Genomic DNA, 10,149 nt, shown 5'->3' with positions numbered 1-10,149 from the left:
CCCCCCTCCCCCCCTTGCTACCAGGCAGAAACTATTTTGCCCTTATCTCTAATTTTGTTGAAGAGAGAGTATAAGCAATAATAGGAAGGACCAAGGGTTTTTGCTAGTTGAGATAAGGATAGCTATACAGGGAGTTGACTCACATTGCTTTCCTGTACATATGTGTTATAGTCTAAATTAATTATTCTCGAACTAACCTTTTCTCTAGTTCCTGGCCCCCTGTCACTTTAAAGTTTCTTTATTAGTTCCTTTGCATTGAGGACATCAAATGCTATCTTGTTTTTTTGGGGTTTCTTGCCTATTCTCATACCTCCCTTGTATGCTCTCGCCTCATCATGTGATCAAAGTCCAACCCCCTTGTTGTGTTTGCCCTGGATCTAAAGTCTGTATATGAGGGAGAACATACAATTTTTGGTCTTCTGGGCCTGGCTAACCTCGCTCAGGATGATGTTCTCCAGTTCCATCCATTTACCTGCAAATGATAAGATTTCATTCTTCTTCATGGCTGAATAGTATTTCATTGTGTATAAATACCACATTTTCTTAATCCATTCATCAATAGTGGGTCATCTTGGCTGTTTCCATAACTTGGTTGCAATAAACATGGCTGTGCAAGTGCCTTTGGAGTAACCTGTGTCACATGATCCTATATCTTAAAGACCCAAAAACTCTACCCTACAATTCCTAGATACCATAAACAGCTATAGCAAGGTGGCTGGATACAAAACCAACTTACAAAAATCATTAGCTTTTTTATATACCAGCAATGAAAACTTGAGAAAGAATATATGAAAACAATTACATTTACAATTGCCTCGAAAAAATCAAATACCTAAGAGTAAACTTAACAAAGGATGTGAATGACCTCTACAAGGAGATGGAGAAAGACTACAGAAGGTGGAAAGATCTCTTGTGCTCATGGATTGGTAGAATCAACATAGTAAAAATGTCTATACTACTAAAAGCAATCTACATGTTTTTAATGCAATTCCCATCAAAATCCCAATGACATTCATCATAGAGATTGAAAAATCTACCCTAAAGTTCATTTGGAAACACAAGAGACCACAAATAGCCAAGGCAATACTCAGCAAAAAGAGCAATGCTGGAGGTATCACAATATCTGACTTCAAACTATATATCAATAGCAATAAAATTACATGGTACTGGCACAAAAAAAGACATAAAGACCAGTGGAACAGAATAGAGGACCCGGATATGAATCCACACAGCTATGCCCACCTTATTTTTGACAAAAGCACTAAAAACATATGATGGAGAAAAGACAGCCTCTTCAACAAATGTTGCTGGGAAAAGTGGTTGTCCATCTGTGAAAAACTGAAACTAGATCCATGTCTATCACCCTGTATTAGTATCAACTCAAAGTGGATCAAGGACCTTAATATCAGACCCAAAATTCTGAAGTTAGTATAGGAAGGAGCAGGAAACACTCTAGAAGTAATAGGTATAGGCAAAGACTTCCTCAATAGAACCCCAGCAGCAACTAAGAGAAAGGATGACTAAATGGGACTTCATAAAATTAAAAAGTTTCTGCACAACAAAAGAAATGGTCTCTAAACTGAAGAGACCACCCACAGAGTGGGAGAAAATATTTGCCAGCTATACATCAGACAAAGGACTGATAACCAGAATGTACAGGGAACTCAAAAATCTAAACTCTCCCAAAATCAATGAATCAATAAAGAAATGGGCAACTGAACTAAACAGAACTTTTCAAAAGAAGAAATTCAAATGGCCAAAAACACATGAAAAAATGCTCACCATCTCTGGCCATAAAGGAAATGCAAACCAAAACCACACTAAGATTCCACCTCACCCCTGTTAGAATAGCCATCATTAGCAACACCACCAACAACAGGTGTTGGCGAGGATGTGGGGAAAAAGGAACCCTAATTCACTGCTGGTGGGAATGCAAGCTGGTGCAACCACTCTGGGAAACAATATGGATTCTTCTTAAAAATCTAAACATAGATCTGCCATATGATCCAGTTATCCCACTACTAGGGATATACACAAAGCAATGGATCTCAGGATACTCCAGAGGCACCTGCACACCCATGTTTATTGCAGCACTATTCACAATAGCCAAGTTATGGAAACAGCCAAGATGCCCCACTATTGATGAATGGATTAAGAAAATGTGGTATTTATACACAATGGAATTTTACTCAGCCATGAAGAAAAATGAAATCTTATCATTTGCAGGTAAATGGATGGAACTGGAGAACATAATTCTGAGCGAGGTCAGCCAGGCTCAGAATACCAAAAATTGTGTGCTCTCCCTCATATGTGGACTTTAGATCTAGGGCAAATGCAGCAGTGTTGTTGGATTGGGTCACACGCTAAGGGGAGAGCACATATGGGAGGAATGGGATAGATAGGAAACTCAAAACTTGAAAGTGTTTGATGTCCCCACTGCAGAGGAGCTAATACAATAACCTTAAAGTGACAGAGGTCAATATGGAAAGGTGACCAGGAAGTAGTGAAGAGGTCTGGTAGAGATGAACCAATTTGGGTTGTAATACACTTGTGCATGGAAGCAATGCTAAGAATCTCTCTGTATAGCTATCCTTACCTCAATTAGCAAAAATGCTTTGTTTTTTTTATCACTGCTTATGTCTTCTCTTCAACAAAATTGGAGAAAAGGGCAGAACAGGTTCTGCCTGGAAGTGAGAGGGATGGGGGGAGGGGGAGGGGGTGGAGACCAGGGGGAAGAAATGACCCAAACAATGTATGCACTTATGAATAAATTAATGAAGAAAAAAAAAGAAAGTTGATCAGATTAAAAAAAAAGTACATCAACCATTTTCACTTTAATTTCCTTCTTTTAGCTTCCTTCTCTTGTTAGTGACTTCCCCTAAGTATGACCCCTTTTTCATAGTATTGATTTTATTTGTATTGCAGACTACTGTGTATTGTCAGCCAGCCATCATATACATCTGTGATATGAGATCTGTGAGGCTGCTTTTTAGTGTTTCTGGTTCCCTCCTTTGGGACCAGAAACTCCTTTGGGAACAGCACTTCCCTGCCTCTTAAGGTAATTCATGCCATGGAACTTGCTTTAGCCCATCAACAGTGAGAAGAATAGACAGGTGTCATCTTCAGGCAGGAGTCTGATGAGTCACTACACCATGTTCCCCTCCTCTTCTAACCCTTGCAGCATCCTCGGTCACTCCACAATACTGAGCTTTTGTTTACCTTGGTTGCTAAAGGAGGATGATGGCAGTAGAGACCTTCCCCCTCCATGACTTACGAAAGACTCAGAGAATGTACTTGGAAATTTAACTGTGTATGGTTTTAGGTTTTGGAAGTTAACATAGCTAGACAAGATCCTACAGGTGTTTTGTTTCCCTACTATGGTAAGTGCAAAAATGGTGTCCTCAGTTATTTACCTATGTTAAAGGTAGATTGCACACACCAGGCTCTTACTCTCTTGTAAATGGATGGGTTTTAATTCAATTATTGCACTTAGGGGTTGGAAGGGATGAGTAAGGTCACTAATGTCAGCATTCACTTGTCTGAATCTCTTTAACTTTTTTTTTTGCTGGCATTTAGTATATTTGAGCAACTTCAGTGACAAAGAACTCACTCCATTACCAAGTGAACTTGTCCATTTTTTTAGAAAATTATACTAGAAGGTTTAGCCTTGTGTAACTCAAAAATGGATTTCAGTGTGGCCTCCTCTCCTTGGTCTGGAATGCCTCTCAAGCTATGAGGAAAAGTTGGCTTGAGTCCCGCTCCTTGCTGTGCCTGTGCAGAGGAGGGCTGGCTTCCCTTATCATCACCCAAGTGTAATATCCCCCACCGTTCAAGAAAAGGTCACCGTTCAAGGCCCCAGGTCACTCTCAGCACAGCTTTTAAACAGAGACAGGGCCATCAGGGGAAGGAAGGTCTTTCCTCTGGCTACCTGCAAGCTTGGTGGAGATTAAAGGAAGACTGTCTGTGATTACAAAGCTACTCTGTAGGCTCCCACTGACTTTTCCCTCAGATGTGATAAGACAATCCCAACCATTGGCCACAAAACCACGCAGAGGCATGCACCTCACTAGCCCTGAGCTCTACTCTGTCATATCTGGCCCCAGGCCTTACATTTTTCCCCAGGGAAAGGCCCATGATTAAAAGGCTTGGGAGGGTACACTTGCAAGGCCACTGCTGACGTTGGTTTGGATAAAGCCCATGGGGACAGTGGTTTATTTCTGTGACCCACGTCTCTAGGCTCTGCAGCCATGGGTGACCCTGCAAAGGAGCCTGTGTTATACTTGAGCACACTGAGTCTTAGAGCCAGGGGTTAAACAGTTGATCACTTAGCAGAGGAAAAGCTCTCAAAAATCAAATGGTTTGAACCATAATGAGATGAGTTTTCCTTGGAAATGGTTTTATTTCCTTAAATCTAAAACAAAACCTCTCTGCTTGCAGGAATACACCATATTGGAGACTTAGGCAATTTGGAGAGTTTGCTTCCTCCTTCCCATCTTCTTCTCTCTGTTTGTGGAGCCCAAGGAGCATGGGGGAGGATCCCATTTAACAACTGGACAGTCCCCAGAAGAGAACAGAAAATTTGATGAGTTGATACGATTCGTTTCCCAGTGATTCAGCCCACCTGCATTCCAGACCTTACAGAGGTAAAGAGAAACAAGACTCAGCCTCTATGGTCAAGATGGGAGAAATGTTCATATAAACCCAATATAATGCCCAAATAACCCTAGTAAGTGTGTGTGTGTGTGTGTGTGTGTGCGTGTGTGTGTGTGTGTTTGTGTGTACATGTATATAAGGCAGTGGTCTTAAGAATAATCATTTGTTGAGTGCCTCTATGGGTCAAGAGTTCAAATTTCTCCTTAAAACCCAAAGGGGATTACTGTGGTTTAGATCTGAAAAATTCCCCCAAAGCTCACACGTTATAGGTAAATGTTAAAGTCTTTGTCCTCAATGCAGCAGTGTTTAGAGTTAGGGTTTGGAGGGGTGATTGTATCAAGAGAGCTGTCACCTTATCAATGGATTAATTCATCAATGGATAAATATTTCCTCCTTTAATTTTCTCATGTGTTTTGTCACAGTAATGAAAACTGACTAACAGTGGGAGGGGTACCCATTGCTGTTCTCTTTGATGATGTGGAGCTGAGGTATAAAGAGAATGCTCAAGATCGTGTGGCAGGTAAGATGTGACCGCCATGAGTATACTAGATCCATTTGCTTTTATCACCACTGAATTTTGCAATGGGATTGTGTACATATATACACACTTAAAAAAAAAAAAGAAACAACCAAACTCTCCCTTGAGTAATGGAAAGGGTTGAACTGACCAAAGTCAAGTATACTCACAGGGGGGATACATTGAGAAGCCCCTTTGAACATTGACTTAGAAATTAATAATGAAAGACAGGACTGTAAAATTGGTACAGTGTGTGTGGGGGTGTGGGGGGGTGCTTGGGGAAAGGGGGAGATTAAGGTGAGGGCATATGGTTGATGGACTTCATATACCTATATGAAATAGAATAATGAAACCTCTCACAATTGCTTCAAGTGGGGCGGGGAGAGGGTCAAGGGAGGAGAGATCGTGGGGGTGATTTAACCAATGTATGATGTAAGGCTATTCAGAATTGTCACAATGAATTCCCCCTGTACAATGGATATATCCTAATTAAAAAAACTTTAAAAAAAGAAACTTATGTAAGGCTTAAAAAAAAAAACCCCACTCTCCCAGCAGACCTGGTAGGTAGGAATAAATATACTTATTTTACTTATTGAGGAAAGTGAGAACAACTGAGGAAGTAGTAGGTTGCCCAATGTCTCATCCCCAGTGAGTGGCAGGGTCAGGGCTTGCCGCCAAGTTCGTTTCCAGCAGTAGTCTCCAGAGGACAGTTAGGTTACAGATCCATAACTGTAACCAGTTAGGTTAGGTTACACATCCATATTCTCTGTAACATATAGCAGGAGCTTTGGATATTCACTGGCACCCAGCAAGGGACCTGACACCTACCATGCTCTCTGGTTGGTGTTTGTTACCTGACATTTCATCTAATCTCTTACTTCTGCACCTTCATAAAAGAAGAAACTAAGGCCCAAAGAAGTGAGTGATTTATTGAGTTTGCATAGCTAGTAAACACAGCTAACTAAAAACTGGGGCATAAGAAGGTGTTTGAAAAACTACAAGGGCCTGCTTGTTTCTATTGAGATTGAAGCATATATCTGTGTTCATTTAAAAACAGCTGAAGTTATACCGTGGTGTGCTTTTTCCTTCCTTCCATAATTCAGATGTCAGTGGCTGAAAGGTTTACAAAACAAAAGCTTATTTCTTGTTCATGCTTCAAGCCTGTGGTGTGATGGGTGACTTGACCCAACCTGGTCTCTTGGGATTCTGGCTAATAGGGTCTCCACTATTTTATGATTTTTCTCCAGCAGATGGGGAAATACACACAAGTACTCACATCCTTCAACCAGAACACAACCAACATTGCTTCTACTCAATTCTTATTGACGAAGGCAACAAAATATGGCTGCTCCTAAGTTTGAGGAGGCAAGGTAAGGTTTGAAGGGCTTAGAGACTTAGAAAAACTAGCGAGTCTAGGATGTCTTCTTCTTAGTATATTGGTTGAGCCCTTAGGGTCTAGAGTTAGACAGTTATATCTTTGGATTCCATCTGAGACACTTACATTGGCTTTGAGATTGTGACTAAATCTCTCTCATCTGTAATTCTCTCCTCTGACATGTACCATGGGAAGCATTTAGCCCAGGGCACAGATATAGCAGTGAAGAAGCTATTGCGATATACAGGGAAGACGTGAGGGCCTGAAACAAGGGAGTGGTGCAAGGAGAGAGGGATCATATCTGAGAAAATTAAAGCTTAGGCTGATGAGGCTTGATGATTCTACATATGTGAAGTTGCTTAACTTCTCTCCACATCTTGGAGGTGTATAGTTGGCGACAGTGTGGAGGAGTGAGGTGCCATGGCAGAGCCATAAAGGAGAGGAGACTCATACAGAAAGAATCATGGCTTAGAAGCAGTGATGGGAGCCTGATGCCTCTTCCTTTCATTCCCATCTTAGCTCGAGAGAATGGGAAATGGAAGAATGAGAAATCCTGGAAAGAGTGTCAGAGGTTGCTATGGTCTGAGCGTTTTGCATCCCCCACAAATTCAAATGTTCAAATCTAATTCCCCGATATGGGAGTATTGAGGTAGGACCCTTTGGAGGTGATAGGTCATGAAATCTCCACCCTCATAAATGGGACCAGCCCTTATAAAAGAGGCCTCCAGAACTGTGAACAATACATTTCTGTTTATAAATTACCCAGTCTGTGGCCTTTTTTGTTATAGCAGCAAACACTGAGTGAGACAGGGGAACACTGTTCTTGGGAAGTGTCAGTTTTTGCTGAGGCCAGGAGAAAGTGTAATGGGATGAGATTTCCTGAGTGTGTGCAAAGATGAGAAGGTACCTATGCTGGCAGGGACTAGGGCTAAATGAGTATAATGCCTTGTCTACCTGGATTGATTGAAGCCAACAAATTCCTGGGCTCAGCTCTTTAGGGGTGTCCATACCCAGCAGGGGTGAAGTTCAAATGTGAACTACATGGTATTGGGATCTAGATAGCACAGAGCACATGGTGCCATTGATGTCTGCTGAATGTTTCTTAAGTTTCCCCTTAGGGAAGAGAGAGAGCCTGAGAGAGTCCTGCTGCTGGCTAGACCTGAGATTATTCTATCACTAATGTGGAACTGAGGACATTAGCAAGTGACCTTATCATCCAAAAGCTGGAGACTTTTACAGGTCTATTTTTATTAATTACTCTTCAGCTACTGTGTTGTCACTTTTATCTCTGTTTGTCTTTGAGAAGGACAGGCAAGACCCTGAGCTGAGACTTCCTTGGACAGCCTTTCCGTGGTGGAGCTTAACAGAGCTTCTGAGGACAAGACCTTGAGTGAGCATGGCAAGTCTGCCTGTGACTGTGTTCCACGACAGCCCTACCTGGACCTCACATACATGCTGTGGACCACGAGAAGAACTTGGGTGAATCAGCTAGCTGCCTTGTGAGCAGTGCATAAATACCCTGTCCTTCCTCCCATGGCAGCATAGTTGCTGTCTGATCCTGTGTGGCCAGTGGTAGCTCTGTAGTCTCTTTTCATGGTACCCAGTGCACTGCAGTACATCTTCCTCTTGTTGGATGGTGGATGCCTAGGAAAGGTACACACACCTAGGAACATTACCAGTCACACACATGTTTCCAAGTGGCTGTGCAGCACCAAATAAAGTTGTTTTTATATCAAGTGTGCCATTGCTTGTCTCCTTCTATGCATGTCAGAGAGATTCAAATTGCTCTCCATCCCCATTCTATTTGCACATTAAAAATTTATTATGGTATAATCTGTATAAGTTCAGTGGCATTAAACACCCCTTCATGTTGTGCAACAGAATCAACTTGCTTTTGCTTTTAGTGTCAACAACACTGGTTTCCATCTTTTTCTTATTTTAGGAAATGCAATTAGTAGCCCCCTCCATCTGCCCAGTGTACACTAGTCCTGAGAGAGGCGGCACCATGGGACTTAATCTGAAATGCCATCTTCTGCTCTGCAGGAAGTGGACACTATTAATTTTCTTATGCGCTGGAACCACTGGCATTTCGCTTATGGGTTACACGACTCTTGTTGGCACTCAAGACATGAGTCCCTTATGTCTTGGACCACTCCTTCCCGTTACGTGAGAGGACAATCACACCCATTCTCCCATGGTTATAGAGGCTGGGAAAAACCATAAATAACAAAATAAGACAATATAACTTATTTCTACAGTTTAGTCTTCTCTAACAAAATTGTAGCTGGCTAAACCTGAGTTGGTAGCATCATTCCACGTTTCCCAAGGTCTCTTTTGGAAGCTTTCCTATGGTCCTTCACTTCCTCATAATCTTGCCTAGTGTTGGAATGAAATAAAAAAGTTAACGTGTGTCTTATCTGTAACAAAACACCTTAAGCTGGGGACAATGGAAATTTATTTCTCGTCGTTTAGAAGGCTGGGGAGTGCAAGATCAAGGAGCTGAAAGATTTGGAGTCTGGTGAGAACCTGCTTTTTCATAGATGGTGTTCTCTCACTGTCCTCACAGAATGGAAAGTGCAAGAAGTGCTCTTGGATCTCTTTTATGAAGGCACTAATTCCATTTGTAAGGACCCTGTCCCCGTCCTAGTCATCTCCCAGGGGTCCATCTCCTACTACCATCAACTTGTGGGTTAGTATCTATGTCAGCATAGATTTGGGGAGGACAAACATTCAGATTATAGTGATATGTGTGTCATTTCTTAAGGTTGAACTTTAACGTCTCAATGAGCATGAGGTCTTCACATCTTTTTTGTTGGAATAAGGATTCAGATGACACTGCAAAGAAACATTGCATCCAAGTAGAATTTCTTTGGAACATAGAGGTCAGGATAGGTTGGTGATGTGGAAGGAAGTGTAATTTCAAGAATTTCTTCAGCCATTTGTTCTTAACTAAGCATCGATTACCATGCCACATTGTGTGTAGGATTCTGCAATAAGTAAGCTGAATCAAATAGCTCTTGCCCAGAATTATCCCCCTTCTTGGCCCCTTATACCACACAGCCAGCATTTCCTTAGAAGAGTTCTGAGCTACTGTCTTTGTTCATGGAAAAAGGCTTAGACCTTGTTTGGCTTATTTCTTTTTCCCAGGATTCCACTCTGTCTCTGTATTAATTAAGACCTAATCTCCTCCTAATATTTTTCTTAGGCTTAAGCCTAAAGTCAGGTCAGCATCTTTATCTTCTACTCAAGTATTCTTCCATGATCATTGTCTTACACTAAATCTCAGGACTCTCTACTCTTCTCTGTCACTGGTTCTTCCTCTTTCATACTTCTCCTGGCCTCTTGACCTTCCTGCTTACCTCTGGCACTACCTGCCGAGCCTGGTCCCTTCTCCAGCCAATTCTTAAGTTACAAATTGATTTCCTCTGTTGCCAACCCGAAGTTGAAACTGCTATGAGTGGTTGTGTACTCAGAACCCTTTGTAGCACCAGGAAAGCAGCCATGGAAAGAGAAGCAAGTAGCTCTGCCTGTGTCTTTAGCTACTTGCTATATTTCTTTAATGCATTTTGCTTTCTTTGATGGATCTCATTTGGCTTACCTATAA

Source organism: Castor canadensis, chromosome 12 (genome assembly GCF_047511655.1).
Source record: "Castor canadensis chromosome 12, mCasCan1.hap1v2, whole genome shotgun sequence".
NCBI classification, from domain to species: domain Eukaryota; kingdom Metazoa; phylum Chordata; class Mammalia; order Rodentia; family Castoridae; genus Castor; species Castor canadensis.
Note: the sequence above shows the minus strand (reverse complement) of the source record.